This window comes from Lissotriton helveticus, chromosome 11 (assembly GCF_964261635.1).
Source record: "Lissotriton helveticus chromosome 11, aLisHel1.1, whole genome shotgun sequence".
Taxonomy (NCBI): Eukaryota; Metazoa; Chordata; class Amphibia; order Caudata; family Salamandridae; genus Lissotriton; species Lissotriton helveticus.
The window spans coordinates 38,877,521-38,905,459 of NC_136072.1; the positions used below are offsets into that span (position 1 = coordinate 38,877,521).

General features: G+C 43.8%; 21 non-coding genes across 21 annotated transcripts; all 21 read left to right on the forward strand.

Moving 5' to 3' along the window:
- The first annotated feature begins 392 nt into the window (after nucleotides 1–392).
- On the forward strand, nucleotides 393–464 carry TRNAG-UCC (transfer RNA glycine (anticodon UCC)). Its single transcript has one exon. It is a non-coding gene; the product is annotated as a tRNA-Gly (tRNA).
- A 1,511-nt stretch (nucleotides 465–1,975) lies between these two features.
- On the forward strand, nucleotides 1,976–2,047 carry TRNAG-UCC (transfer RNA glycine (anticodon UCC)). Its single transcript has one exon. It is a non-coding gene; the product is annotated as a tRNA-Gly (tRNA).
- An 899-nt stretch (nucleotides 2,048–2,946) lies between these two features.
- Nucleotides 2,947–3,018, forward strand: TRNAG-UCC (transfer RNA glycine (anticodon UCC)). The gene has a single exon. It is a non-coding gene; the product is annotated as a tRNA-Gly (tRNA).
- A 1,512-nt stretch (nucleotides 3,019–4,530) lies between these two features.
- Nucleotides 4,531–4,602, forward strand: TRNAG-UCC (transfer RNA glycine (anticodon UCC)). Its single transcript has one exon. It is a non-coding gene; the product is annotated as a tRNA-Gly (tRNA).
- Nucleotides 4,603–5,501: 899 nt separating this feature from the next.
- TRNAG-UCC (transfer RNA glycine (anticodon UCC)) lies at nucleotides 5,502–5,573 on the forward strand. Its single transcript has one exon. It is a non-coding gene; the product is annotated as a tRNA-Gly (tRNA).
- Nucleotides 5,574–7,074: 1,501 nt separating this feature from the next.
- Nucleotides 7,075–7,146, forward strand: TRNAG-UCC (transfer RNA glycine (anticodon UCC)). Its single transcript has one exon. It is a non-coding gene; the product is annotated as a tRNA-Gly (tRNA).
- An 899-nt stretch (nucleotides 7,147–8,045) lies between these two features.
- On the forward strand, nucleotides 8,046–8,117 carry TRNAG-UCC (transfer RNA glycine (anticodon UCC)). Its single transcript has one exon. It is a non-coding gene; the product is annotated as a tRNA-Gly (tRNA).
- A 1,512-nt stretch (nucleotides 8,118–9,629) lies between these two features.
- TRNAG-UCC (transfer RNA glycine (anticodon UCC)) lies at nucleotides 9,630–9,701 on the forward strand. The gene has a single exon. It is a non-coding gene; the product is annotated as a tRNA-Gly (tRNA).
- Nucleotides 9,702–10,600: 899 nt separating this feature from the next.
- On the forward strand, nucleotides 10,601–10,672 carry TRNAG-UCC (transfer RNA glycine (anticodon UCC)). Its single transcript has one exon. It is a non-coding gene; the product is annotated as a tRNA-Gly (tRNA).
- Nucleotides 10,673–12,169: 1,497 nt separating this feature from the next.
- On the forward strand, nucleotides 12,170–12,241 carry TRNAG-UCC (transfer RNA glycine (anticodon UCC)). Its single transcript has one exon. It is a non-coding gene; the product is annotated as a tRNA-Gly (tRNA).
- Nucleotides 12,242–13,140: 899 nt separating this feature from the next.
- On the forward strand, nucleotides 13,141–13,212 carry TRNAG-UCC (transfer RNA glycine (anticodon UCC)). Its single transcript has one exon. It is a non-coding gene; the product is annotated as a tRNA-Gly (tRNA).
- A 1,512-nt stretch (nucleotides 13,213–14,724) lies between these two features.
- On the forward strand, nucleotides 14,725–14,796 carry TRNAG-UCC (transfer RNA glycine (anticodon UCC)). The gene has a single exon. It is a non-coding gene; the product is annotated as a tRNA-Gly (tRNA).
- An 899-nt stretch (nucleotides 14,797–15,695) lies between these two features.
- On the forward strand, nucleotides 15,696–15,767 carry TRNAG-UCC (transfer RNA glycine (anticodon UCC)). Its single transcript has one exon. It is a non-coding gene; the product is annotated as a tRNA-Gly (tRNA).
- Nucleotides 15,768–17,277: 1,510 nt separating this feature from the next.
- On the forward strand, nucleotides 17,278–17,349 carry TRNAG-UCC (transfer RNA glycine (anticodon UCC)). The gene has a single exon. It is a non-coding gene; the product is annotated as a tRNA-Gly (tRNA).
- Nucleotides 17,350–18,248: 899 nt separating this feature from the next.
- TRNAG-UCC (transfer RNA glycine (anticodon UCC)) lies at nucleotides 18,249–18,320 on the forward strand. The gene has a single exon. It is a non-coding gene; the product is annotated as a tRNA-Gly (tRNA).
- A 1,512-nt stretch (nucleotides 18,321–19,832) lies between these two features.
- TRNAG-UCC (transfer RNA glycine (anticodon UCC)) lies at nucleotides 19,833–19,904 on the forward strand. Its single transcript has one exon. It is a non-coding gene; the product is annotated as a tRNA-Gly (tRNA).
- Nucleotides 19,905–20,803: 899 nt separating this feature from the next.
- TRNAG-UCC (transfer RNA glycine (anticodon UCC)) lies at nucleotides 20,804–20,875 on the forward strand. Its single transcript has one exon. It is a non-coding gene; the product is annotated as a tRNA-Gly (tRNA).
- A 1,501-nt stretch (nucleotides 20,876–22,376) lies between these two features.
- On the forward strand, nucleotides 22,377–22,448 carry TRNAG-UCC (transfer RNA glycine (anticodon UCC)). Its single transcript has one exon. It is a non-coding gene; the product is annotated as a tRNA-Gly (tRNA).
- An 899-nt stretch (nucleotides 22,449–23,347) lies between these two features.
- TRNAG-UCC (transfer RNA glycine (anticodon UCC)) lies at nucleotides 23,348–23,419 on the forward strand. Its single transcript has one exon. It is a non-coding gene; the product is annotated as a tRNA-Gly (tRNA).
- Nucleotides 23,420–24,931: 1,512 nt separating this feature from the next.
- TRNAG-UCC (transfer RNA glycine (anticodon UCC)) lies at nucleotides 24,932–25,003 on the forward strand. Its single transcript has one exon. It is a non-coding gene; the product is annotated as a tRNA-Gly (tRNA).
- A 2,485-nt stretch (nucleotides 25,004–27,488) lies between these two features.
- Nucleotides 27,489–27,560, forward strand: TRNAG-UCC (transfer RNA glycine (anticodon UCC)). Its single transcript has one exon. It is a non-coding gene; the product is annotated as a tRNA-Gly (tRNA).
- Nucleotides 27,561–27,939: the final 379 nt, after the last annotated feature.

A 27,939-nucleotide genomic window follows, 5' to 3' on the forward strand; every position in this document is an offset into this window, starting at 1 on the left:
CAGGAAGGTTGGATGCTTCAAATTTGCATAGTTTCCTGTCCAACGTCCTCTCACGTCCCGAACGCCCACGTCACTCCACTGAATGCTCCTCATCTGCATAAAGAGAACACTTTCACAGAGGAGCAGAGTGGCGCAGCGGAAGCGTGCTGGGCCCATAACCCAGAGGTCGATGGATCGAAACCATCCTCTGCTAAATTTGCTTTATTTTCCTTCCAAGGACCAAGCTGTCATTTCCACGCTGCCAGAAAGGAAAAGCGCAAGCTTGCGCCAGCTATGTGAGAAAAGACTTTTCAACTATCTGTGTCTGCTGAAATACAAGAGAGGGATCGTCAAAGGATCCACCCTTTACTTTGAAAGTAAAGAGACACAATAATAAGCATAAATGACAGAGGGCGTTGGTGGTATAGTGGTGAGCATAGCTGCCTTCCAAACAGTTGACCCGGGTTCGATTCCCGGCCAACGCAGTGCAAATACTTATGTATTCTGCAAGCAGGATATATTTTAGTTCAACATGTCACAAAATGGAAATATCATGAACAGATTAATCAGCCATATATATAGAAATTAAAAAATACGTAGGCAAACATCTCAATCGCCCCTTCTGCTATATTCATTGTCCTAATATATGATGTTTCATAAAGCAGAGTCGCCATTCACATGTGCTGGTAATAAATATGTTATTTTGGGCAGGCAATGAAAGGGCTGAGGCCCGACCAGACATTATACCTCCAGCATCTCTATGTTAAAAAGCATTTCTAGGCAATTTCTAGCCTCTGAAAAAAAGTATGCAAGACCCACCGATAAATCTGGCCAAAGTCCGTAACATTTTTGCATACTTGTGCTCTGACCTGAATGTAGCGCCACCTCGTAGCTGTCGAAGGTAACTGCAGCTCACAAAATGTTTTATCAGAAGGCAAGTTGAGAGGAATCCAAGAGGCAGATGTCCATGGAAAGAGCCTCTCACTGCAGCAGGAAGGTTGGATGCTTGAAATTTGCATAGTTTCCTGTCCAACGTCCAGAACGCTCCCAAACGCTCAAAAGCCTCACACCGGGCAAGCCCTCACCGGGTAGATCTCTGGCTCCCAGGTAAAGCCAAATCCTGAGCATGTTAGCGCTAGTATCACAGAGAGAGATATAGAGGGTTCAAGAGCTGCTGTCTTGATAAATGTTTGAAACGGCTAGTGCCTGAGAGTGTCTGGCTTTCAGTTATGACTGATTGTGAGAGGGGAAGATTAAGTTTTTCTGCACCCAGCATGCCTTGCGATATACTTAGGCAAATGAGGTGAGAGCCCGACCAATCCCACTCTACTCTGCTGAATGCTCCTTATTTGCATAAAGAGAACACTTTCACAACGGAGCAGAGTGGCGCAGCGGAAGCGTGCTGGGCCCATAACCCAGAGGTCGATGGATCGAAACCATCCTCTGCTAATTTTGCTTGATTTTTCTTCCAAGGACCAAGCTGTCATTCCCAGGCTGCCAGCAAGTAAAAGCGCAAGCTTTTGCCAGCTATGTGAGAAAAGACTTCTCAACTATCTGTGTCTGCTGAAATACAAGAGAGGGATCGTAAAAGGATCCACCCTGTACTTTGAAAGTAAAGACACACAATAATAAGCATAAATGACTGGTGGGACCTTCAAACACTTTTCTGGGCATGCTTTGAATTTCATTCTTCCCTTTTAGTTGTGCTATTATCTATCTCCTGGGCATTTCCTGGAATGTTCTCTCTTTCTCTTCCCTGCTTTGCTTCCCATGCTGCATCTATATGTTCATATCTATTATTTGTACTACTGCTTTCCATTCTTCTCTTCCGCACAGCTTTGACCTTGGTTTCAATCCCAGTTCCTTACCCTCTGCTAAAAACTTTCTACTGCTTTTCATGTTGGTATCTAAACCAAATGCACCGTTGAAGCTGGTGCAAGATAGACATTGCACTCAGGGTCGTAATGTTTAGAACCGAGAGCATACAGATCATAGGGCGTTGGTGGTATAGTGGTGAGCATAGCTGCCTTCCAAGCAGTTGACCCGGGTTCGATTCCCGGCCAACGCAGTACAAATACTTATATATTCTGCAAGCTGGATATATTTTAATGCAATATGTCACAAAATGGAAATATCATGAACAGATTAATCAGCCAGATATAAAAAAATAAACAAATACGTAGGCAAACATCTCGATCGCCCCTTCTGCTATATTCATTGCCCTAATATATGATAAGTTCCATAAAGCAGAGTCACCACTCACATGTGCTGGTAATAAATATGTTACAGTGGGCAGACAATGAATGGGCTGAGGCCCGACCAGACATTATAACTCCAGCATCTCTATGTTAAAAAGCATTTCTAGGCAATATCTAGCCTCTGAAAAAAATATGCAAGATCCACCGATAAATCTGGCAAAAGTCACTAACATTTTGGGCATACTTGTGCTCTCACCTGAATGTAGCGCCACCTTGTAGCCATCGGAGGTAACTGCAGCTCACAAAATGTTTCATAAGAGGGCAAGTTGAGAGGAATCCAAGAGGCAGATGTCCATAGAAAGAGCCTCTGACTACAGCAGGAAGGTTGGATGCTTCAAATTTGCATAGTTTCCTGTCCAACGTCCTCTCACGTCCTGAACGCCCACGTCACTCCACTGAATGCTCCTCATCTGCATAAAGAGAACACGTTCACAGAGGAGCAGAGTGGCGCAGCGGAAGCATGCTGGGCCCATAACCCAGAGGTCGATGGATCGAAACCATCCTCTGCTAAATTTGCTTTATTTTCCTTCCAAGGACCAAGCTGTCATTTCCACGCTGCCAGAAAGGAAAAGCGCAAGCTTGCGCCAGCTATGTGAGAAAAGACTTCTCAACTATCTGTGTCTGCTGAAATACAAGAGAGGGATCGTCAAAGGATCCACCCTTTACTTTGAAAGTAAAGAGACACAATAATAAGCATAAATGACAGAGGGCGTTGGTGGTATAGTGGTGAGCATAGCTGCCTTCCAAGCAGTTGACCCGGGTTCGATTCCCGGCCAACGCAGTGCAAATACTTATGTATTCTGCAAGCAGGATATATTTTAGTTCAACATGTCACAAAATGGAAATATCATGAACAGATTAATCAGCCATATATATAGAAATTAAAAAATACGTAGGCAAACATCTCAATCGCCCCTTCTGCTATATTCATTGTCCTAATATATGATAAGTTTCATAAAGCAGAGTCGCCATTCACATGTGCTGGTAATAAATATGTTATTTTGGGCAGGCAATGAAAGGGCTGAGGCCCGACCAGACATTATACCTCCAGCATCTCTATGTTAAAAAGCATTTCTAGGCAATTTCTAGCCTCTGAAAAAAATATGCAAGACCCACCGATAAATCTGGCCAAAGTCCGTAACATTTTTGCATACTTGTGCTCTGACCTGAATGTAGCGCCACCTCGTAGCTGTCGAAGGTAACTGCAGCTCACAAAATGTTTTATCAGAAGCCAAGTTGAGAGGAATCCAAGAGGCAGATGTCCATGGAAAGAGCCTCTCACTGCAGCAGGAAGGTTGGATGCTTGAAATTTGCATAGTTTCCTGTCCAACGTCCACAACGCTCCCAAACGCTCAAAAGCCTCACACCGGGCAAGCCCTCACCGGGTAGATCTCTGGCTCCCAAGTAAAGCCAAATCCTGAGCATGTTAGCGCTAGTATCACAGAGAGAGATATAGAGGGTTCAAGAGCTGCTGTCTTGATAAATGTTTGAAACGGCTAGTGCCTGAGAGTGTCTGGCTTTCAGTTATGACTGATTGTGAGAGGGGAAGATTACGTTTTTCTGCACCCAGCATGCCTTGCGATATACTTAGGCAAATGAGGTGAGAGCCCGACCAATCCCACTCTACTCTGCTGAATGCTCCTTATTTGCATAAAGAGAACACTTTCACAACGGAGCAGAGTGGCGCAGCGGAAGCGTGCTGGGCCCATAACCCAGAGGTCGATGGATCGAAACCATCCTCTGCTAATTTTGCTTGATTTTTCTTCCAAGGACCAAGCTGTCATTCCCAGGCTGCCAGCAAGTAAAAGCGCAAGCTTTTGCCAGCTATGTGAGAAAAGACTTCTCAACTATCTGTGTCTGCTGAAATACAAGAGAGGGATCGTAAAAGGATCCACCCTGTACTTTGAAAGTAAAGACACACAATAATAAGCATAAATGACTGGTGGGACCTTCAAACACTTTTCTGGGCATGCTTTGAATTTCATTCTTCCCTTTTAGTTGTGCTATTATCTATCTCCTGGGCATTTCCTGGAATGTTCTCTCTTTCTCTTCCCTGCTTTGCTTCCCATGCTGCATCTATATGTTCATATCTATTATTTGTACTACTGCTTTCCATTCTTCTCTTCCGCACAGCTTTGACCTTGGTTTCAATCCCAGTTCCTTACCCTCTGCTAAAAACTTTCTACTGCTTTTCATGTTGGTATCTAAACCAAATGCACCGTTGAAGCTGGTGCAAGATAGACATTGCACTCAGGGTCGTAATGTTTAGAACCGAGAGCATACAGATCATAGGGCGTTGGTGGTATAGTGGTGAGCATAGCTGCCTTCCAAGCAGTTGACCCGGGTTCGATTCCCGGCCAACGCAGTACAAATACTTATATATTCTGCAAGCTGGATATATTTTAATGCAATATGTCACAAAATGGAAATATCATGAACAGATTAATCAGCCAGATATAAAAAAATAAACAAATACGTAGGCAAACATCTCGATCGCCCCTTCTGCTATATTCATTGCCCTAATATATGATAAGTTCCATAAAGCAGAGTCACCACTCACATGTGCTGGTAATAAATATGTTACAGTGGGCAGACAATGAAAGGGCTGAGGCCCGACCAGACATTATAACTCCAGCATCTCTATGTTAAAAAGCATTTCTAGGCAATATCTAGCCTCTGAAAAAAATATGCAAGATCCACCGATAAATCTGGCAAAAGTCACTAACATTTTGGGCATACTTGTGCTCTCACCTGAATGTAGCGCCACCTTGTAGCCATCGGAGGTAACTGCAGCTCACAAAATGTTTCATAAGAGGGCAAGTTGAGAGGAATCCAAGAGGCAGATGTCCATAGAAAGAGCCTCTGACTACAGCAGGAAGGTTGGATGCTTCAAATTTGCATAGTTTCCTGTCCAACGTCCTCTCACGTCCCGAACGCCCACGTCACTCCACTGAATGCTCCTCATCTGCATAAAGAGAACACTTTCACAGAGGAGCAGAGTGGCGCAGCGGAAGCGTGCTGGGCCCATAACCCAGAGGTCGATGGATCGAAACCATCCTCTGCTAAATTTGCTTTATTTTCCTTCCAAGGACCAAGCTGTCATTTCCACGCTGCCAGAAAGGAAAAGCGCAAGCTTGCGCCAGCTATGTGAGAAAAGACTTCTCAACTATCTGTGTCTGCTGAAATACAAGAGAGGGATCGTCAAAGGATCCACCCTTTACTTTGAAAGTAAAGAGACACAATAATAAGCATCAATGACAGAGGGCGTTGGTGGTATAGTGGTGAGCATAGCTGCCTTCCAAGCAGTTGACCCGGGTTCGATTCCCGGCCAACGCAGTGCAAATACTTATGTATTCTGCAAGCAGGATATATTTTAGTTCAACATGTCACAACATGGAAATATCATGAACAGATTAATCAGCCATATATATAGAAATTAAAAAATACGTAGGCAAACATCTCAATCGCCCCTTCTGCTATATTCATTGTCCTAATATATGATAAGTTTCATAAAGCAGAGTCGCCATTCACATGTGCTGGTAATAAATATGTTATTTTGGGCAGGCAATGAAAGGGCTGAGGCCCGACCAGACATTATACCTCCAGCATCTCTATGTTAAAAAGCATTTCTAGGCAATTTCTAGCCTCTGAAAAAAATATGCAAGACCCACCGATAAATCTGGCCAAAGTTCGTAACATTTTTGCATACTTGTGCTCTGACCTGAATGTAGCGCCACCTCGTAGCTGTCGAAGGTAACTGCAGCTCACAAAATGTTTTATCAGAAGCCAAGTTGAGAGGAATCCAAGAGGCAGATGTCCATGGAAAGAGCCTCTCACTGCAGCAGGAAGGTTGGATGCTTGAAATTTGCATAGTTTCCTGTCCAACGTCCACAACGCTCCCAAACGCTCAAAAGCCTCGCCCTGACCGGGTAGATCTCTGGCTCCCAGGTAAAGCCAAATCCTGAGCATGTTAGCGCTAGTATCACAGAGAGAGATATAGAGGGTTCAAGAGCTGCTGTCTTGATAAATGTTTGAAACGGCTAGTGCCTGAGAGTGTCTGGCTTTCAGTTATGACTGATTGTGAGAGGGGAAGATTACGTTTTTCTGCACCCAGCATGCCTTGCGATATACTTAGGCAAATGAGGTAAGAGCCCGACCAATCCCACTCTACTCTGCTGAATGCTCCTTATTTGCATAAAGAGAACACTTTCACAACGGAGCAGAGTGGCGCAGCGGAAGCGTGCTGGGCCCATATCCCAGAGGTCGATGGATCGAAACTATCCTCTGCTAATTTTGCTTGATTTTTCTTCCAAGGACCAAGCTGTCATTCCCAGGCTGCCAGCAAGTAAAAGCGCAAGCTTTTGCCAGCTATGTGAGAAAAGACTTCTCAACTATCTGTGTCTGCTGAAATACAAGAGAGGGATCGTAAAAGGATCCACCCTGTACTTTGAAAGTAAAGACACACAATAATAAGCATAAATGACTGGTGGGACCTTCAAACACTTTTCTGGGCATGCTTTGAATTTCATTCTTCCCTTTTAGTTGTGCTATTATCTATCTCCTGGGCATTTCCTGGAATGTTCTCTCTTTCTCTTCCCTGCTTTGCTTCCCATGCTGCATCTATATGTTCATATCTATTATTTGTACTACTGCTTTCCATTCTTCTCTTCCGCACAGCTTTGACCTTGGTTTCAATCCCAGTTCCTTACCCTCTGCTAAAAACTTTCTACTGCTTTTCATGTTGGTATCTAAACCAAATGCACCGTTGAAGCTGGTGCAAGATAGACATTGCACTCAGGGTCGTAATGTTTAGAACCGAGAGCATACAGATCATAGGGCGTTGGTGGTATAGTGGTGAGCATAGCTGCCTTCCAAGCAGTTGACCCGAGTTCGATTCCCGGCCAACGCAGTACAAATACTTATATATTCTGCAAGCTGGATATATTTTAATGCAATATGTCACAAAATGGAAATATCATGAACAGATTAATCAGCCAGATATAAAAAAATAAACAAATACGTAGGCAAACATCTCGATCGCCCCTTCTGCTATATTCATTGCCCTAATATATGATAAGTTCCATAAAGCAGAGTCACCACTCACATGTGCTGGTAATAAATATGTTACAGTGGGCAGACAATGAAAGGGCTGAGGCCCGACCAGACATTATAACTCCAGCATCTCTATGTTAAAAAGCATTTCTAGGCAATATCTAGCCTCTGAAAAAAATATGCAAGATCCACCGATAAATCTGGCAAAAGTCACTAACATTTTGGGCATACTTGTGCTCTCACCTGAATGTAGCGCCACCTTGTAGCCATCGGAGGTAACTGCAGCTCACAAAATGTTTCATAAGAGGGCAAGTTGAGAGGAATCCAAGAGGCAGATGTCCATAGAAAGAGCCTCTGACTACAGCAGGAAGGTTGGATGCTTCAAATTTGCATAGTTTCCTGTCCAACGTCCTCTCACGTCCCGAACGCCCACGTCACTCCACTGAATGCTCCTCATCTGCATAAAGAGAACACTTTCACAGAGGAGCAGAGTGGCGCAGCGGAAGCGTGCTGGGCCCATAACCCAGAGGTCGATGGATCGAAACCATCCTCTGCTAAATTTGCTTTATTTTCCTTCCAAGGACCAAGCTGTCATTTCCACGCTGCCAGAAAGGAAAAGCGCAAGCTTGCGCCAGCTATGTGAGAAAAGACTTCTCAACTATCTGTGTCTGCTGAAATACAAGAGAGGGATCGTCAAAGGATCCACCCTTTACTTTGAAAGTAAAGAGACACAATAATAAGCATAAATGACAGAGGGCGTTGGTGGTATAGTGGTGAGCATAGCTGCCTTCCAAGCAGTTGACCCGGGTTCGATTCCCAGCCAACGCAGTGCAAATACTTATGTATTCTGCAAGCAGGATATATTTTAGTTCAACATGTCACAAAATGGAAATATCATGAACAGATTAATCAGCCATATATATAGAAATTAAAAAATACGTAGGCAAACATCTCTATCGCCCCTTCTGCTATATTCATTGTCCTAATATATGATAAGTTTCATAAAGCAGAGTCGCCATTCACATGTGCTGGTAATAAATATGTTATTTTGGGCAGGCAATGAAAGGGCTGAGGCCCGACCAGACATTATACCTCCAGCATCTCTATGTTAAAAAGCATTTCTAGGCAATTTCTAGCCTCTGAAAAAAATATGCAAGACCCACCGATAAATCTGGCCAAAGTCCGTAACATTTTTGCATACTTGTGCTCTGACCTGAATGTAGCGCCACCTCGTAGCTGTCGAAGGTAACTGCAGCTCACAAAATGTTTTATCAGAAGGCAAGTTGAGAGGAATCCAAGAGGCAGATGTCCATGGAAAGAGCCTCTCACTGCAGCAGGAAGGTTGGATGCTTGAAATTTGCATAGTTTCCTGTCCAACGTCCACAACGCTCCCAAACGCTCAAAAGCCTCACACCGGGCAAGCCCTCACCGGGTAGATCTCTGGCTCCCAGGTAAAGCCAAATCCTGAGCATGTTAGCGCTAGTATCACAGAGAGAGATATAGAGGGTTCAAGAGCTGCTGTCTTGATAAATGTTTGAAACGGCTAGTGCCTGAGAGTGTCTGGCTTTCAGTTATGACTGATTGTGAGAGGGGAAGATTAAGTTTTTCTGCACCCAGCATGCCTTGCGATATACTTAGGCAAATGAGGTGAGAGCCCGACCAATCCCACTCTACTCTGCTGAATGCTCCTTATTTGCATAAAGAGAACACTTTCACAACGGAGCAGAGTGGCGCAGCAGAAGCGTGCTGGGCCCATAACCCAGAGGTCGATGGATCGAAACCATCCTCTGCTAATTTTGCTTGATTTTTCTTCCAAGGACCAAGCTGTCATTCCCAGGCTGCCAGCAAGTAAAAGCGCAAGCTTTTGCCAGCTATGTGAGAAAAGACTTCTCAACTATCTGTGTCTGCTGAAATACAAGAGAGGGATCGTAAAAGGATCCACCCTGTACTTTGAAAGTAAAGACACACAATAATAAGCATAAATGACTGGTGGGACCTTCAAACACTTTTCTGGGCATGCTTTGAATTTCATTCTTCCCTTTTAGTTGTGCTATTATCTATCTCCTGGGCATTTCCTGGAATGTTCTCTCTTTCTCTTCCCTGCTTTGCTTCCCATGCTGCATCTATATGTTCATATCTATTATTTGTACTACTGCTTTCCATTCTTCTCTTCCGCACAGCTTTGACCTTGGTTTCAATCCCAGTTCCTTACCCTCTGCTAAAAACTTTCTACTGCTTTTCATGTTGGTATCTAAACCAAATGCACCGTTGAAGCTGGTGCAAGATAGACATTGCACTCAGGGTCGTAATGTTTAGAACCGAGAGCATACAGATCATAGGGCGTTGGTGGTATAGTGGTGAGCATAGCTGCCTTCCAAGCAGTTGACCTGGGTTCGATTCCCGGCCAACGCAGTACAAATACTTATATATTCTGCAAGCTGGATATATTTTAATGCAATATGGAACAAAATGGAAATATCATGAACAGATTAATCAGCCAGATATAAAAAAATAAACAAATACGTAGGCAAACATCTCGATCGCCCCTTCTGCTATATTCATTGCCCTAATATATGATAAGTTCCATAAAGCAGAGTCACCACTCACATGTGCTGGTAATAAATATGTTACAGTGGGCAGACAATGAAAGGGCTGAGGCCCGACCAGACATTATAACTCCAGCATCTCTATGTTAAAAAGCATTTCTAGGCAATATCTAGCCTCTGAAAAAAATATGCAAGATCCACCGATAAATCTGGCAAAAGTCACTAACATTTTGGGCATACTTGTGCTCTCACCTGAATGTAGCGCCACCTTGTAGCCATCGGAGGTAACTGCAGCTCACAAAATGTTTCATAAGAGGGCAAGTTGAGAGGAATCCAAGAGGCAGATGTCCATAGAAAGAGCCTCTGACTACAGCAGGAAGGTTGGATGCTTCAAATTTGCATAATTTCCTGTCCAACGTCCTCTCACATCCCGAACGCCCACGTCACTCCACTGAATGCTCCTCATCTGCATAAAGAGAACACTTTCACAGAGGAGCAGAGTGGCGCAGCGGAAGCGTGCTGGGCCCATAACCCAGAGGTCGATGGATCGAAACCATCCTCTGCTAAATTTGCTTTATTTTCCTTCCAAGGACCAAGCTGTCATTTCCACGCTGCCAGAAAGGAAAAGCGCAAGCTTGCGCCAGCTATGTGAGAAAAGACTTCTCAACTATCTGTGTCTGCTGAAATACAAGAGAGGGATCGTCAAAGGATCCACCCTTTACTTTGAAAGTAAAGAGACACAATAATAAGCATAAATGACAGAGGGCGTTGGTGGTATAGTGGTGAGCATAGCTGCCTTCCAAGCAGTTGACCCGGGTTCGATTCCCGGCCAACGCAGTGCAAATACTTATGTATTCTGCAAGCAGGATATATTTTAGTTCAACATGTCACAAAATGGAAATATCATGAACAGATTAATCAGCCATATATATAGAAATTAAAAAATACGTAGGCAAACATCTCAATCGCCCCTTCTGCTATATTCATTGTCCTAATATATGATAAGTTTCATAAAGCAGAGTCGCCATTCACATGTGCTGGTAATAAATATGTTATTTTGGGCAGGCAATGAAAGGGCTGAGGCCCGACCAGACATTATACCTCCAGCATCTCTATGTTAAAAAGCATTTCTAGGCAATTTCTAGCCTCTGAAAAAAATATGCAAGACCCACCGATAAATCTGGCCAAAGTCCGTAACATTTTTGCATACTTGTGCTCTGACCTGAATGTAGCGCCACCTCGTAGCTGTCGAAGGTAACTGCAGCTCACAAAATGTTTTATCAGAAGGCAAGTTGAGAGGAATCCAAGAGGCAGATGTCCATGGAAAGAGCCTCTCACTGCAGCAGGAAGGTTGGATGCTTGAAATTTGCATAGTTTCCTGTCCAACGTCCACAACGCTCCCAAACGCTCAAAAGCCTCTCACCGGGTAGATCTCTGGCTCCCAGGTAAAGCCAAATCCTGAGCATGTTAGCGCTAGTATCACAGAGAGAGATATAGAGGGTTTAAGAGCTGCTGTCTTGATAAATGTTTGAAACGGCTAGTGCCTGAGAGTGTCTGGCTTTCAGTTATGACTGATTGTGAGAGGGGAAGATTAAGTTTTTCTGCACCCAGCATGCCTTGCGATATACTTAGGCAAATGAGGTGAGAGCCCGACCAATCCCACTCTACTCTGCTGAATGCTCCTTATTTGCATAAAGAGAACACTTTCACAACGGAGCAGAGTGGCGCAGCGGAAGCGTGCTGGGCCCATAACCCAGAGGTCGATGGATCGAAACCATCCTCTGCTAATTTTGCTTGATTTTTCTTCCAAGGACCAAGCTGTCATTCCCAGGCTGCCAGCAAGTAAAAGCGCAAGCTTTTGCCAGCTATGTGAGAAAAGACTTCTCAACTATCTGTGTCTGCTGAAATACAAGAGAGGGATCGTAAAAGGATCCACCCTGTACTTTGAAAGTAAAGACACACAATAATAAGCATAAATGACTGGTGGGACCTTCAAACACTTTTCTGGGCATGCTTTGAATTTCATTCTTCCCTTTTAGTTGTGCTATTATCTATCTCCTGGGCATTTCCTGGAATGTTCTCTCTTTCTCTTCCCTGCTTTGCTTCCCATGCTGCATCTATATGTTCATATCTATTATTTGTACTACTGCTTTCCATTCTTCTCTTCCGCACAGCTTTGACCTTGGTTTCAATCCCAGTTCCTTACCCTCTGCTAAAAACTTTCTACTGCTTTTCATGTTGGTATCTAAACCAAATGCACCGTTGAAGCTGGTGCAAGATAGACATTGCACTCAGGGTCGTAATGTTTAGAACCGAGAGCATACAGATCATAGGGCGTTGGTGGTATAGTGGTGAGCATAGCTGCCTTCCAGGCAGTTGACCCGGGTTCGATTCCCGGCCAACGCAGTACAAATACTTATATATTCTGCAAGCTGGATATATTTTAATGCAATATGTCACAAAATGGAAATATCATGAACAGATTAATCAGCCAGATATAAAAAAATAAACAAATACGTAGGCAAACATCTTGATCGCCCCTTCTGCTATATTCATTGCCCTAATATATGATAAGTTCCATAAAGCAGAGTCACCACTCACATGTGCTGGTAATAAATATGTTACAGTGGGCAGACAATGAATGGGCTGAGGCCCGACCAGACATTATAACTCCAGCATCTCTATGTTAAAAAGCATTTCTAGGCAATATCTAGCCTCTGAAAAAAATATGCAAGATCCACCGATAAATCTGGCAAAAGTCACTAACATTTTGGGCATACTTGTGCTCTCACCTGAATGTAGCGCCACCTTGTAGCCATCGGAGGTAACTGCAGCTCACAAAATGTTTCATAAGAGGGCAAGTTGAGAGGAATCCAAGAGGCAGATGTCCATAGAAAGAGCCTCTGACTACAGCAGGAAGGTTGGATGCTTCAAATTTGCATAGTTTCCTGTCCAACGTCCTCTCACGTCCTGAACGCCCACGTCACTCCACTGAATGCTCCTCATCTGCATAAAGAGAACACGTTCACAGAGGAGCAGAGTGGCGCAGCGGAAGCATGCTGGGCCCATAACCCAGAGGTCGATGGATCGAAACCATCCTCTGCTAAATTTGCTTTATTTTCCTTCCAAGGACCAAGCTGTCATTTCCACGCTGCCAGAAAGGAAAAGCGCAAGCTTGCGCCAGCTATGTGAGAAAAGACTTCTCAACTATCTGTGTCTGCTGAAATACAAGAGAGGGATCGTCAAAGGATCCACCCTTTACTTTGAAAGTAAAGAGACACAATAATAAGCATAAATGACAGAGGGCGTTGGTGGTATAGTGGTGAGCATAGCTGCCTTCCAAGCAGTTGACCCGGGTTCGATTCCCGGCCAACGCAGTGCAAATACTTATGTATTCTGCAAGCAGGATATATTTTAGTTCAACATGTCACAAAATGGAAATATCATGAACAGATTAATCAGCCATATATATAGAAATTAAAAAATACGTAGGCAAACATCTCAATCGCCCCTTCTGCTATATTCATTGTCCTAATATATGATAAGTTTCATAAAGCAGAGTCGCCATTCACATGTGCTGGTAATAAATATGTTATTTTGGGCAGGCAATGAAAGGGCTGAGGCCCGACCAGACATTATACCTCCAGCATCTCTATGTTAAAAAGCATTTCTAGGCAATTTCTAGCCTCTGAAAAAAATATGCAAGACCCACCGATAAATCTGGCCAAAGTCCGTAACATTTTTGCATACTTGTGCTCTGACCTGAATGTAGCGCCACCTCGTAGCTGTCGAAGGTAACTGCAGCTCACAAAATGTTTTATCAGAAGCCAAGTTGAGAGGAATCCAAGAGGCAGATGTCCATGGAAAGAGCCTCTCACTGCAGCAGGAAGGTTGGATGCTTGAAATTTGCATAGTTTCCTGTCCAACGTCCACAACGCTCCCAAACGCTCAAAAGCCTCACACCGGGCAAGCCCTCACCGGGTAGATCTCTGGCTCCCAGGTAAAGCCAAATCCTGAGCATGTTAGCGCTAGTATCACAGAGAGAGATATAGAGGGTTCAAGAGCTGCTGTCTTGATAAATGTTTGAAACGGCTAGTGCCTGAGAGTGTCTGGCTTTCAGTTATGACTGATTGTGAGAGGGGAAGATTACGTTTTTCTGCACCCAGCATGCCTTGCGATATACTTAGGCAAATGAGGTGAGAGCCCGACCAATCCCACTCTACTCTGCTGAATGCTCCTTATTTGCATAAAGAGAACACTTTCACAACGGAGCAGAGTGGCGCAGCGGAAGCGTGCTGGGCCCATAACCCAGAGGTCGATGGATCGAAACCATCCTCTGCTAATTTTGCTTGATTTTTCTTCCAAGGACCAAGCTGTCATTCCCAGGCTGCCAGCAAGTAAAAGCGCAAGCTTTTGCCAGCTATGTGAGAAAAGACTTCTCAACTATCTGTGTCTGCTGAAATACAAGAGAGGGATCGTAAAAGGATCCACCCTGTACTTTGAAAGTAAAGACACACAATAATAAGCATAAATGACTGGTGGGACCTTCAAACACTTTTCTGGGCATGCTTTGAATTTCATTCTTCCCTTTTAGTTGTGCTATTATCTATCTCCTGGGCATTTCCTGGAATGTTCTCTCTTTCTCTTCCCTGCTTTGCTTCCCATGCTGCATCTATATGTTCATATCTATTATTTGTACTACTGCTTTCCATTCTTCTCTTCCGCACAGCTTTGACCTTGGTTTCAATCCCAGTTCCTTACCCTCTGCTAAAAACTTTCTACTGCTTTTCATGTTGGTATCTAAACCAAATGCACCGTTGAAGCTGGTGCAAGATAGACATTACACTCAGGGTCGTAATGTTTAGAACCGAGAGCATACAGATCATAGGGTGTTGGTGGTATAGTGGTGAGCATAGCTGCCTTCCAAGCAGTTGACCCGGGTTCGATTCCCGGCCAACGCAGTACAAATACTTATATATTCTGCAAGCTGGATATATTTTAATGCAATATGTCACAAAATGGAAATATCATGAACAGATTAATCAGCCAGATATAAAAAAATAAACAAATACGTAGGCAAACATCTCGATCGCCCCTTCTGCTATATTCATTGCCCTAATATATGATAAGTTCCATAAAGCAGAGTCACCACTAACATGTGCTGGTAATAAATATGTTACAGTGGGCAGACAATGAAAGGGCTGAGGCCCGACCAGACATTATAACTCCAGCATCTCTATGTTAAAAAGCATTTCTAGGCAATATCTAGCCTCTGAAAAAAATATGCAAGATCCACCGATAAATCTGGCAAAAGTCACTAACATTTTGGGCATACTTGTGCTCTCACCTGAATGTAGCGCCACCTTGTAGCCATCGGAGGTAACTGCAGCTCACAAAATGTTTCATAAGAGGGCAAGTTGAGAGGAATCCAAGAGGCAGATGTCCATAGAAAGAGCCTCTGACTACAGCAGGAAGGTTGGATGCTTCAAATTTGCATAGTTTCCTGTCCAACGTCCTCTCACGTCCCGAACGCCCACGTCACTCCACTGAATGCTCCTCATCTGCATAAAGAGAACACTTTCACAGAGGAGCAGAGTGGCGCAGCGGAAGCGTGCTGGGCCCATAACCCAGAGGTCGATGGATCGAAACCATCCTCTGCTAAATTTGCTTTATTTTCCTTCCAAGGACCAAGCTGTCATTTCCACGCTGCCAGAAAGGAAAAGCGCAAGCTTGCGCCAGCTATGTGAGAAAAGACTTCTCAACTATCTGTGTCTGCTGAAATACAAGAGAGGGATCGTCAAAGGATCCACCCTTTACTTTGAAAGTAAAGAGACACAATAATAAGCATAAATGACAGAGGGCGTTGGTGGTATAGTGGTGAGCATAGCTGCCTTCCAAGCAGTTGACCCGGGTTCGATTCCCGGCCAACGCAGTGCAAATACTTATGTATTCTGCAAGCAGGATATATTTTAGTTCAACATGTCACAAAATGGAAATATCATGAACAGATTAATCAGCCATATATATAGAAATTAAAAAATACGTAGGCAAACATCTCAATCGCCCCTTCTGCTATATTCATTGTCCTAATATATGATAAGTTTCATAAAGCAGAGTCGCCATTCACATGTGCTGGTAATAAATATGTTATTTTGGGCAGGCAATGAAAGGGCTGAGGCCCGACCAGACATTATACCTCCAGCATCTCTATGTTAAAAAGCATTTCTAGGCAATTTCTAGCCTCTGAAAAAAATATGCAAGACCCACCGATAAATCTGGCCAAAGTCCGTAACATTTTTGCATACTTGTGCTCTGACCTGAATGTAGCGCCACCTCGTAGCTGTCGAAGGTAACTGCAGCTCACAAAATGTTTTATCAGAAGGCAAGTTGAGAGGAATCCAAGAGGCAGATGTCCATGGAAAGAGCCTCTCACTGCAGCAGGAAGGTTGGATGCTTGAAATTTGCATAGTTTCCTGTCCAACGTCCACTCACGTCCCGAACGCTCCCAAACGCTCAAAAGCCTCCCCTCACCGGGTAGATCTCTGGCTCCCAGGTAAAGCCAAATCCTGAGCATGTTAGCGCTAGTATCACAGAGAGAGATATAGAGGGTTCAAGAGCTGCTGTCTTGATAAATGTTTGAAACGGCTAGTGCCTGAGAGTGTCTGGCTTTCAGTTATGACTGATTGTGAGAGGGGAAGATTAAGTTTTTCTGCACCCAGCATGCCTTGCGATATACTTAGGCAAATGAGGTGAGAGCCCGACCAATCCCACTCTACTCTGCTGAATGCTCCTTATTTGCATAAAGAGAACACTTTCACAACGGAGCAGAGTGGCGCAGCGGAAGCGTGCTGGGCCCATAACCCAGAGGTCGATGGATCGAAACCATCCTCTGCTAATTTTGCTTGATTTTTCTTCCAAGGACCAAGCTGTCATTCCCAGGCTGCCAGCAAGTAAAAGCGCAAGCTTTTGCCAGCTATGTGAGAAAAGACTTCTCAACTATCTGTGTCTGCTGAAATACAAGAGAGGGATCGTAAAAGGATCCACCCTGTACTTTGAAAGTAAAGACACACAATAATAAGCATAAATGACTGGTGGGACCTTCAAACACTTTTCTGGGCATGCTTTGAATTTCATTCTTCCCTTTTAGTTGTGCTATTATCTATCTCCTGGGCATTTCCTGGAATGTTCTCTCTTTCTCTTCCCTGCTTTGCTTCCCATGCTGCATCTATATGTTCATATCTATTATTTGTACTACTGCTTTCCATTCTTCTCTTCCGCACAGCTTTGACCTTGGTTTCAATCCCAGTTCCTTACCCTCTGCTAAAAACTTTCTACTTCTTTTCATGTTGGTATCTAAACCAAATGCACCGTTGAAGCTGGTGCAAGATAGACATTGCACTCAGGGTCGTAATGTTTAGAACCGAGAGCATACAGATCATAGGGCGTTGGTGGTATAGTGGTGAGCATAGCTGCCTTCCAAGCAGTTGACCCGGGTTCGATTCCCGGCCAACGCAGTACAAATACTTATATATTCTGCAAGCTGGATATATTTTAATGCAATATGTCACAAAATGGAAATATCATGAACAGATTAATCAGCCAGATATAAAAAAATAAACAAATACGTAGGCAAACATCTCGATCGCCCCTTCTGCTATATTCATTGCCCTAATATATGATAAGTTCCATAAAGCAGAGTCACCACTCACATGTGCTGGTAATAAATATGTTACAGTGGGCAGACAATGAAAGGGCTGAGGCCCGACCAGACATTATAACTCTAGCATCTCTATGTTAAAAAGCATTTCTAGGCAATATCTAGCCTCTGAAAAAAATATGCAAGATCCACCGATAAATCTGGCAAAAGTCACTAACATTTTGGGCATACTTGTGCTCTCACCTGAATGTAGCGCCACCTTGTAGCCATCGGAGGTAACTGCAGCTCACAAAATGTTTCATAAGAGGGCAAGTTGAGAGGAATCCAAGAGGCAGATGTCCATAGAAAGAGCCTCTGACTACAGCAGGAAGGTTGGATGCTTCAAATTTGCATAGTTTCCTGTCCAACGTCCTCTCACGTCCCGAACGCCCACGTCACTCCACTGAATGCTCCTCATCTGCATAAAGAGAACACTTTCACAGAGGAGCAGAGTGGCGCAGCGGAAGCGTGCTGGGCCCATAACCCAGAGGTCGATGGATCGAAACCATCCTCTGCTAAATTTGCTTTATTTTCCTTCCAAGGACCAAGCTGTCATTTCCACGCTGCCAGAAAGGAAAAGCGCAAGCTTGCGCCAGCTATGTGAGAAAAGACTTCTCAACTATCTGTGTCTGCTGAAATACAAGAGAGGGATCGTCAAAGGATCCACCCTTTACTTTGAAAGTAAAGAGACACAATAATAAGCATAAATGACAGAGGGCGTTGGTGGTATAGTGGTGAGCATAGCTGCCTTCCAAGCAGTTGACCTGGGTTCGATTCCCGGCCAACGCAGTGCAAATACTTATGTATTCTGCAAGCAGGATATATTTTAGTTCAACGTGTCACAAAATGGAAATATCATGAACAGATTAATCAGCCATATATATAGAAATTAAAAAATACGTAGGCAAACATCTCAATCGCCCCTTCTGCTATATTCATTGTCCTAATATATGATAAGTTTCATAAAGCAGAGTCGCCATTCACATGTGCTGGTAATAAATATGTTATTTTGGGCAGGCAATGAAAGGGCTGAGGCCCGACCAGACATTATACCTCCAGCATCTCTATGTTAAAAAGCATTTCTAGGCAATTTCTAGCCTCTGAAAAAAATATGCAAGACCCACCGATAAATCTGGCCAAAGTCCGTAACATTTTTGCATACTTGTGCTCTGACCTGAATGTAGCGCCACCTCGTAGCTGTCGAAGGTAACTGCAGCTCACAAAATGTTTTATCAGAAGGCAAGTTGAGAGGAATCCAAGAGGCAGATGTCCATGGAAAGAGCCTCTCACTGCAGCAGGAAGGTTGGATGCTTGAAATTTGCATAGTTTCCTGTCCAACGTCCACAACGCTCCCAAACGCTCAAAAGCCTCACACCGGGCAAGCCCTCACCGGGTAGATCTCTGGCTCCCAGGTAAAGCCAAATCCTGAGCATGTTAGCGCTAGTATCACAGAGAGAGATATAGAGGGTTCAAGAGCTGCTGTCTTGATAAATGTTTGAAACGGCTAGTGCCTGAGAGTGTCTGGCTTTCAGTTATGACTGATTGTGAGAGGGGAAGATTAAGTTTTTCTGCACCCAGCATGCCTTGCGATATACTTAGGCAAATGAGGTGAGAGCCCGACCAATCCCACTCTACTCTGCTGAATGCTCCTTATTTGCATAAAGAGAACACTTTCACAACGGAGCAGAGTGGCGCAGCGGAAGCGTGCTGGGCCCATAACCCAGAGGTCGATGGATCGAAACCATCCTCTGCTAATTTTGCTTGATTTTTCTTCCAAGGACCAAGCTGTCATTCCCAGGCTGCCAGCAAGTAAAAGCGCAAGCTTTTGCCAGCTATGTGAGAAAAGACTTCTCAACTATCTGTGTCTGCTGAAATACAAGAGAGGGATCGTAAAAGGATCCACCCTGTACTTTGAAAGTAAAGACACACAATAATAAGCATAAATGACTGGTGGGACCTTCAAACACTTTTCTGGGCATGCTTTGAATTTCATTCTTCCCTTTTAGTTGTGCTATTATCTATCTCCTGGGCATTTCCTGGAATGTTCTCTCTTTCTCTTCCCTGCTTTGCTTCCCATGCTGCATCTATATGTTCATATCTATTATTTGTACTACTGCTTTCCATTCTTCTCTTCCGCACAGCTTTGACCTTGGTTTCAATCCCAGTTCCTTACCCTCTGCTAAAAACTTTCTACTGCTTTTCATGTTGGTATCTAAACCAAATGCACCGTTGAAGCTGGTGCAAGATAGACATTGCACTCAGGGTCGTAATGTTTAGAACCGAGAGCATACAGATCATAGGGCGTTGGTGGTATAGTGGTGAGCATAGCTGCCTTCCAAGCAGTTGACCCGGGTTCGATTCCCGGCCAACGCAGTACAAATACTTATATATTCTGCAAGCTGGATATATTTTAATGCAATATGTCACAAAATGGAAATATCATGAACAGATTAATCAGCCAGATATAAAAAAATAAACAAATACGTAGGCAAACATCTCGATCGCCCCTTCTGCTATATTCATTGCCCTAATATATGATAAGTTCCATAAAGCAGAGTCACCACTCACATGTGCTGGCAATAAATATGTTACAGTGGGCAGACAATGAAAGGGCTGAGGCCCGACCAGACATTATAACTCCAGCATCTCTATGTTAAAAAGCATTTCTAGGCAATATCTAGCCTCTGAAAAAAATATGCAAGATCCACCGATAAATCTGGCAAAAGTCACTAACATTTTGGGCATACTTGTGCTCTCACCTGAATGTAGCGCCACCTTGTAGCCATCGGAGGTAACTGCAGCTCACAAAATGTTTCATAAGAGGGCAAGTTGAGAGGAATCCAAGAGGCAGATGTCCATAGAAAGAGCCTCTGACTACAGCAGGAAGGTTGGATGCTTCAAATTTGCATAGTTTCCTGTCCAACGTCCTCTCACGTCCCGAACGCCCACGTCACTCCACTGAATGCTCCTCATCTGCATAAAGAGAACACTTTCACAGAGGAGCAGAGTGGCGCAGCGGAAGCGTGCTGGGCCCATAACCCAGAGGTCGATGGATCGAAACCATCCTCTGCTAAATTTGCTTTATTTTCCTTCCAAGGACCAAGCTGTCATTTCCACGCTGCCAGAAAGGAAAAGCGCAAGCTTGCGCCAGCTATGTGAGAAAAGACTTCTCAACTATCTGTGTCTGCTGAAATACAAGAGAGGGATCGTCAAAGGATCCACCCTTTACTTTGAAAGTAAAGAGACACAATAATAAGCATAAATGACAGAGGGCGTTGGTGGTATAGTGGTGAGCATAGCTGCCTTCCAAGCAGTTGACCTGGGTTCGATTCCCGGCCAACGCAGTGCAAATACTTATGTATTCTGCAAGCAGGATATATTTTAGTTCAACATGTCACAAAATGGAAATATCATGAACAGATTAATCAGCCATATATATAGAAATTAAAAAATACGTAGGCAAACATCTCAATCGCCCCTTCTGCTATATTCATTGTCCTAATATATGATAAGTTTCATAAAGCAGAGTCGCCATTCACATGTGCTGGTAATAAATATGTTATTTTGGGCAGGCAATGAAAGGGCTGAGGCCCGACCAGACATTATACCTCCAGCATCTCTATGTTAAAAAGCATTTCTAGGCAATTTCTAGCCTCTGAAAAAAATATGCAAGACCCATCGATAAATCTGGCCAAAGTCCGTAACATTTTTGCATACTTGTGCTCTGACCTGAATGTAGCGCCACCTCGTAGCTGTCGAAGGTAACTGCAGCTCACAAAATGTTTTATCAGAAGGCAAGTTGAGAGGAATCCAAGAGGCAGATGTCCATGGAAAGAGCCTCTCACTGCAGCAGGAAGGTTGGATGCTTGAAATTTGCATAGTTTCCTGTCCAACGTCCACAACGCTCCCAAACGCTCAAAAGCCTCGCCCTCACCGGGTAGATCTCTGGCTCCCAGGTAAAGCCAAATCCTGAGCATGTTAGCGCTAGTATCACAGAGAGAGATATAGAGGGTTCAAGAGCTGCTGTCTTGATAAATGTTTGAAACGGCTAGTGCCTGAGAGTGTCTGGCTTTCAGTTATGACTGATTGTGAGAGGGGAAGATTAAGTTTTTCTGCACCCAGCATGCCTTGCGATATACTTAGGCAAATGAGGTGAGAGCCCGACCAATCCCACTCTACTCTGCTGAATGCTCCTTATTTGCATAAAGAGAACACTTTCACAACGGAGCAGAGTGGCGCAGCGGAAGCGTGCTGGGCCCATAACCCAGAGGTCGATGGATCGAAACCATCCTCTGCTAATTTTGCTTGATTTTTCTTCCAAGGACCAAGCTGTCATTCCCAGGCTGCCAGCAAGTAAAAGCGCAAGCTTTTGCCAGCTATGTGAGAAAAGACTTCTCAACTATCTGTGTCTGCTGAAATACAAGAGAGGGATCGTAAAATGATCCACCCTGTACTTTGAAAGTAAAGACACACAATAATAAGCATAAATGACTGGTGGGACCTTCAAACACTTTTCTGGGCATGCTTTGAATTTCATTCTTCCCTTTTAGTTGTGCTATTATCTATCTCCTGGGCATTTCCTGGAATGTTCTCTCTTTCTCTTCCCTGCTTTGCTTCCCATGCTGCATCTATATGTTCATATCTATTATTTGTACTACTGCTTTCCATTCTTCTCTTCCGCACAGCTTTGACCTTGGTTTCAATCCCAGTTCCTTACCCTCTGCTAAAAACGTTCTACTGCTTTTCATGTTGGTATCTAAACCAAATGCACCGTTGAAGCTGGTGCAAGATAGACATTGCACTCAGGGTCGTAATGTTTAGAACCGAGAGCATATAGATCATAGGGCGTTGGTGGTATAGTGGTGAGCATAGCTGCCTTCCAAGCAGTTGACCCGGGTTCGATTCCCGGCCAACGCAGTACAAATACTTGTATATTCTGCAAGCTGGATATATTTTAATGCAATATGTCACAAAATGGAAATATCATGAACAGATTAATCAGCCAGATATAAAAAAATAAACAAATACGTAGGCAAACATCTCGATCGCCCCTTCTGCTATATTCATTGCCCTAATATATGATAAGTTCCATAAAGCAGAGTCACCACTCACATGTGCTGGTAATAAATATGTTACAGTGGGCAGACAATGAAAGGGCTGAGGCCCGACCAGACATTATAACTCCAGCATCTCTATGTTAAAAAGCATTTCTAGGCAATATCTAGCCTCTGAAAAAAATATGCAAGATCCACCGATAAATCTGGCAAAAGTCACTAACATTTTGGGCATACTTGTGCTCTCACCTGAATGTAGCGCCACCTTGTAGCCATCGGAGGTAACTGCAGCTCACAAAATGTTTCATAAGAGGGCAAGTTGAGAGGAATCCAAGAGGCAGATGTCCATAGAAAGAGCCTCTGACTACAGCAGGAAGGTTGGATGCTTCAAATTTGCATAGTTTCCTGTCCAACGTCCTCTCACGTCCCGAACGCCCACGTCACTCCACTGAATGCTCCTCATCTGCATAAAGAGAACACTTTCACAGAGGAGCAGAGTGGCGCAGCGGAAGCGTGCTGGGCCCATAACCCAGAGGTCGATGGATCGAAACCATCCTCTGCTAAATTTGCTTTATTTTCCTTCCAAGGACCAAGCTGTCATTTCCACGCTGCCAGAAAGGAAAAGCGCAAGCTTGCGCCAGCTATGTGAGAAAAGACTTCTCAACTATCTGTGTCTGCTGAAATACAAGAGAGGGATCGTCAAAGGATCCACCCTTTACTTTGAAAGTAAAGAGACACAATAATAAGCATAAATGACAGAGGGCGTTGGTGGTATAGTGGTGAGCATAGCTGCCTTCCAAGCAGTTGACCTGGGTTCGATTCCCGGCCAACGCAGTGCAAATACTTATGTATTCTGCAAGCAGGATATATTTTAGTTCAACATGTCACAAAATGGAAATATCATGAACAGATTAATCAGCCATATATATAGAAAATAAAAAATACGTAGGCAAACATCTCAATCGCCCCTTCTGCTATATTCATTGTCCTAATATATGATAAGTTTCATAAAGCAGAGTCGCCATTCACATGTGCTGGTAATAAATATGTTATTTTGGGCAGGCAATGAAAGGGCTGAGGCCCGACCAGACATTATACCTCCAGCATCTCTATGTTAAAAAGCATTTCTAGGCAATTTCTAGCCTCTGAAAAAAATATGCAAGACCCATCGATAAATCTGGCCAAAGTCCGTAACATTTTTGCATACTTGTGCTCTGACCTGAATGTAGCGCCACCTCGTAGCTGTCGAAGGTAACTGCAGCTCACAAAATGTTTTATCAGAAGGCAAGTTGAGAGGAATCCAAGAGGCAGATGTCCATGGAAAGAGCCTCTCACTGCAGCAGGAAGGTTGGATGCTTGAAATTTGCATAGTTTCCTGTCCAACGTCCACAACGCTCCCAAACGCTCAAAAGCCTCACACCGGGCAAGCCCTCACCGGGTAGATCTCTGGCTCCCAGGTAAAGCCAAATCCTGAGCATGTTAGCGCTAGTATCACAGAGAGAGATATAGAGGGTTCAAGAGCTGCTGTCTTGATAAATGTTTGAAACGGCTAGTGCCTGAGAGTGTCTGGCTTTCAGTTATGACTGATTGTGAGAGGGGAAGATTAAGTTTTTCTGCACCCAGCATGCCTTGCGATATACTTAGGCAAATGAGGTGAGAGCCCGACCAATCCCACTCTACTCTGCTGAATGCTCCTTATTTGCATAAAGAGAACACTTTCACAACGGAGCAGAGTGGCGCAGCGGAAGCGTGCTGGGCCCATAACCCAGAGGTCGATGGATCGAAACCATCCTCTGCTAATTTTGCTTGATTTTTCTTCCAAGGACCAAGCTGTCATTCCCAGGCTGCCAGCAAGTAAAAGCGCAAGCTTTTGCCAGCTATGTGAGAAAAGACTTCTCAACTATCTGTGTCTGCTGAAATACAAGAGAGGGATCGTAAAAGGATCCACCCTGTACTTTGAAAGTAAAGACACACAATAATAAGCATAAATGACTGGTGGGACCTTCAAACACTTTTCTGGGCATGCTTTGAATTTCATTCTTCCCTTTTAGTTGTGCTATTATCTATCTCCTGGGCATTTCCTGGAATGTTCTCTCTTTCTCTTCCCTGCTTTGCTTCCCATGCTGCATCTATATGTTCATATCTATTATTTGTACTACTGCTTTCCATTCTTCTCTTCCGCACAGCTTTGACCTTGGTTTCAATCCCAGTTCCTTACCCTCTGCTAAAAACTTTCTACTGCTTTTCATGTTGGTATCTAAACCAAATGCACCGTTGAAGCTGGTGCAAGATAGACATTGCACTCAGGGTCGTAATGTTTAGAACCGAGAGCATACAGATCATAGGGCGTTGGTGGTATAGTGGTGAGCATAGCTGCCTTCCAAGCAGTTGACCCGGGTTCGATTCCCGGCCAACGCAGTACAAATACTTATATATTCTGCAAGCTGGATATATTTTAATGCAATATGTCACAAAATGGAAATATCATGAACAGATTAATCAGCCAGATATAAAAAAAAGTAAACAAATACGTAGGCAAACATCTCGATCACCCCTTCTGCTATATTCATTGCCCTAATATATGATAAGTTCCATAAAGCAGAGTCACCACTCACATGTGCTGGTAATAAATATGTTACAGTGGGCAGACAATGAAAGGGCTGAGGCCCGACCAGACATTATAACTCCAGCATCTCTATGTTAAAAAGCATTTCTAGGCAATATCTAGCCTCTGAAAAAAATATGCAAGATCCACCGATAAATCTGGCAAAAGTCACTAACATTTTGGGCATACTTGTGCTCTCACCTGAATGTAGCGCCACCTTGTAGCCATCGGAGGTAACTGCAGCTCACAAAATGTTTCATAAGAGGGCAAGTTGAGAGGAATCCAAGAGGCAGATGTCCATAGAAAGAGCCTCTGACTACAGCAGGAAGGTTGGATGCTTCAAATTTGCATAGTTTCCTGTCCAACGTCCTCTCACGTCCCGAACGCCCACGTCACTCCACTGAATGCTCCTCATCTGCATAAAGAGAACACTTTCACAGAGGAGCAGAGTGGCGCAGCGGAAGCGTGCTGGGCCCATAACCCAGAGGTCGATGGATCGAAACCATCCTCTGCTAAATTTGCTTTATTTTCCTTCCAAGGACCAAGCTGTCATTTCCACGCTGCCAGAAAGGAAAAGCGCAAGCTTGCGCCAGCTATGTGAGAAAAGACTTCTCAACTATCTGTGTCTGCTGAAATACAAGAGAGGGATCGTCAAAGGATCCACCCTTTACTTTGAAAGTAAAGAGACACAATAATAAGCATAAATGACAGAGGGCGTTGGTGGTATAGTGGTGAGCATAGCTGCCTTCCAAGCAGTTGACCTAGGTTCGATTCCCGGCCAACGCAGTGCAAATACTTATGTATTCTGCAAGCAGGATATATTTTAGTTCAACATGTCACAAAATGGAAATATCATGAACAGATTAATCAGCCATATATATAGAAATTAAAAAATACGTAGGCAAACATCTCAATCGCCCCTTCTGCTATATTCATTGTCCTAATATATGATAAGTTTCATAAAGCAGAGTCGCCATTCACATGTGCTGGTAATAAATATGTTATTTTGGGCAGGCAATGAAAGGGCTGAGGCCCGACCAGACATTATACCTCCGCCATCTCTATGTTAAAAAGCATTTCTAGGCAATTTCTAGCCTCTGAAAAAAATATGCAAGACCCATCGATAAATCTGGCCAAAGTCCGTAACATTTTTGCATACTTGTGCTCTGACCTGAATGTAGCGCCACCTCGTAGCTGTCGAAGGTAACTGCAGCTCACAAAATGTTTTATCAGAAGGCAAGTTGAGAGGAATCCAAGAGGCAGATGTCCATGGAAAGAGCCTCTCACTGCAGCAGGAAGGTTGGATGCTTGAAATTTGCATAGTTTCCTGTCCAACGTCCACAACGCTCCCAAACGCTCAAAAGCCTCACACCGGGCAAGCCCTCACCGGGTAGATCTCTGGCTCCCAGGTAAAGCCAAATCCTGAGCATGTTAGCGCTAGTATCACAGAGAGAGATATAGAGGGTTCAAGAGCTGCTGTCTTGATAAATGTTTGAAACGGCTAGTGCCTGAGAGTGTCTGGCTTTCAGTTATGACTGATTGTGAGAGGGGAAGATTAAGTTTTTCTGCACCCAGCATGCCTTGCGATATACTTAGGCAAATGAGGTGAGAGCCCGACTAATCCCACTCTACTCTGCTGAATGCTCCTTATTTGCATAAAGAGAACACTTTCACAATGGAGCAGAGTGGCGCAGCGGAAGCGTGCTGGGCCCATAACCCAGAGGTCGATGGATCGAAACCATCCTCTGCTAATTTTGCTTGATTTTTCTTCCAAGGACCAAGCTGTCATTCCCAGGCTGCCAGCAAGTAAAAGCGCAAGCTTTTGCCAGCTAAGTGAGAAAAGACTTCTCAACTATCTGTGTCTGCTGAAATACATGAGAGGGATCGTAAAAGGATCCACCCTGTACTTTGAAAGTAAAGACACACAATAATAAGCATAAATGACTGGAGGGACCTTCAAACACTTTTCTGGGCATGCTTTGAATTTCATTCTTCCCTTTTAGTTGTGCTATTATCTATCTCCTGGGCATTTCCTGGAATGTTCTCTCTTTCTCTTCCCTGCTTTGCTTCCCATGCTGCATCTATATGTTCATATCTATTATTTGTACTACTGCTTTCCATTCTTCTCTTCCGCACAGCTTTGACCTTGGTTTCAATCCCAGTTCCTTACCCTCTGCTAAAAACTTTCTACTGCTTTTCATGTTGGTATCTAAACCAAATGCACCGTTGAAGCTGGTGCAAGATAGACATTGCACTCAGGGTCGTAATGTTTAGAACCGAGAGCATACAGATCATAGGGCGTTGGTGGTATAGTGGTGAGCATAGCTGCCTTCCAAGCAGTTGACCCGGGTTCGATTCCCGGCCAATGCAGTACAAATACTTATATATTCTGCAAGCTGGATATATTTTAATGCAATATGTCACAAAATGGAAATATCATGAACAGATTAATCAGCCAGATATAAAAAAATAAACAAATACGTAGGCAAACATCTCGATCGCCCCTTCTGCTATATTCATTGCCCTAATATATGATAAGTTCCATAAAGCAGAGTCACCACTCACATGTGCTGGTAATAAATATGTTACAGTGGGCAGACAATGAAAGGGCTGAGGCCCGACCAGACATTATAACTCCAGCATCTCTATGTTAAAAAGCATTTCTAGGCAATATCTAGCCTCTGAAAAAAATATGCAAGATCCACCGATAAATCTGGCAAAAGTCACTAACATTTTGGGCATACTTGTG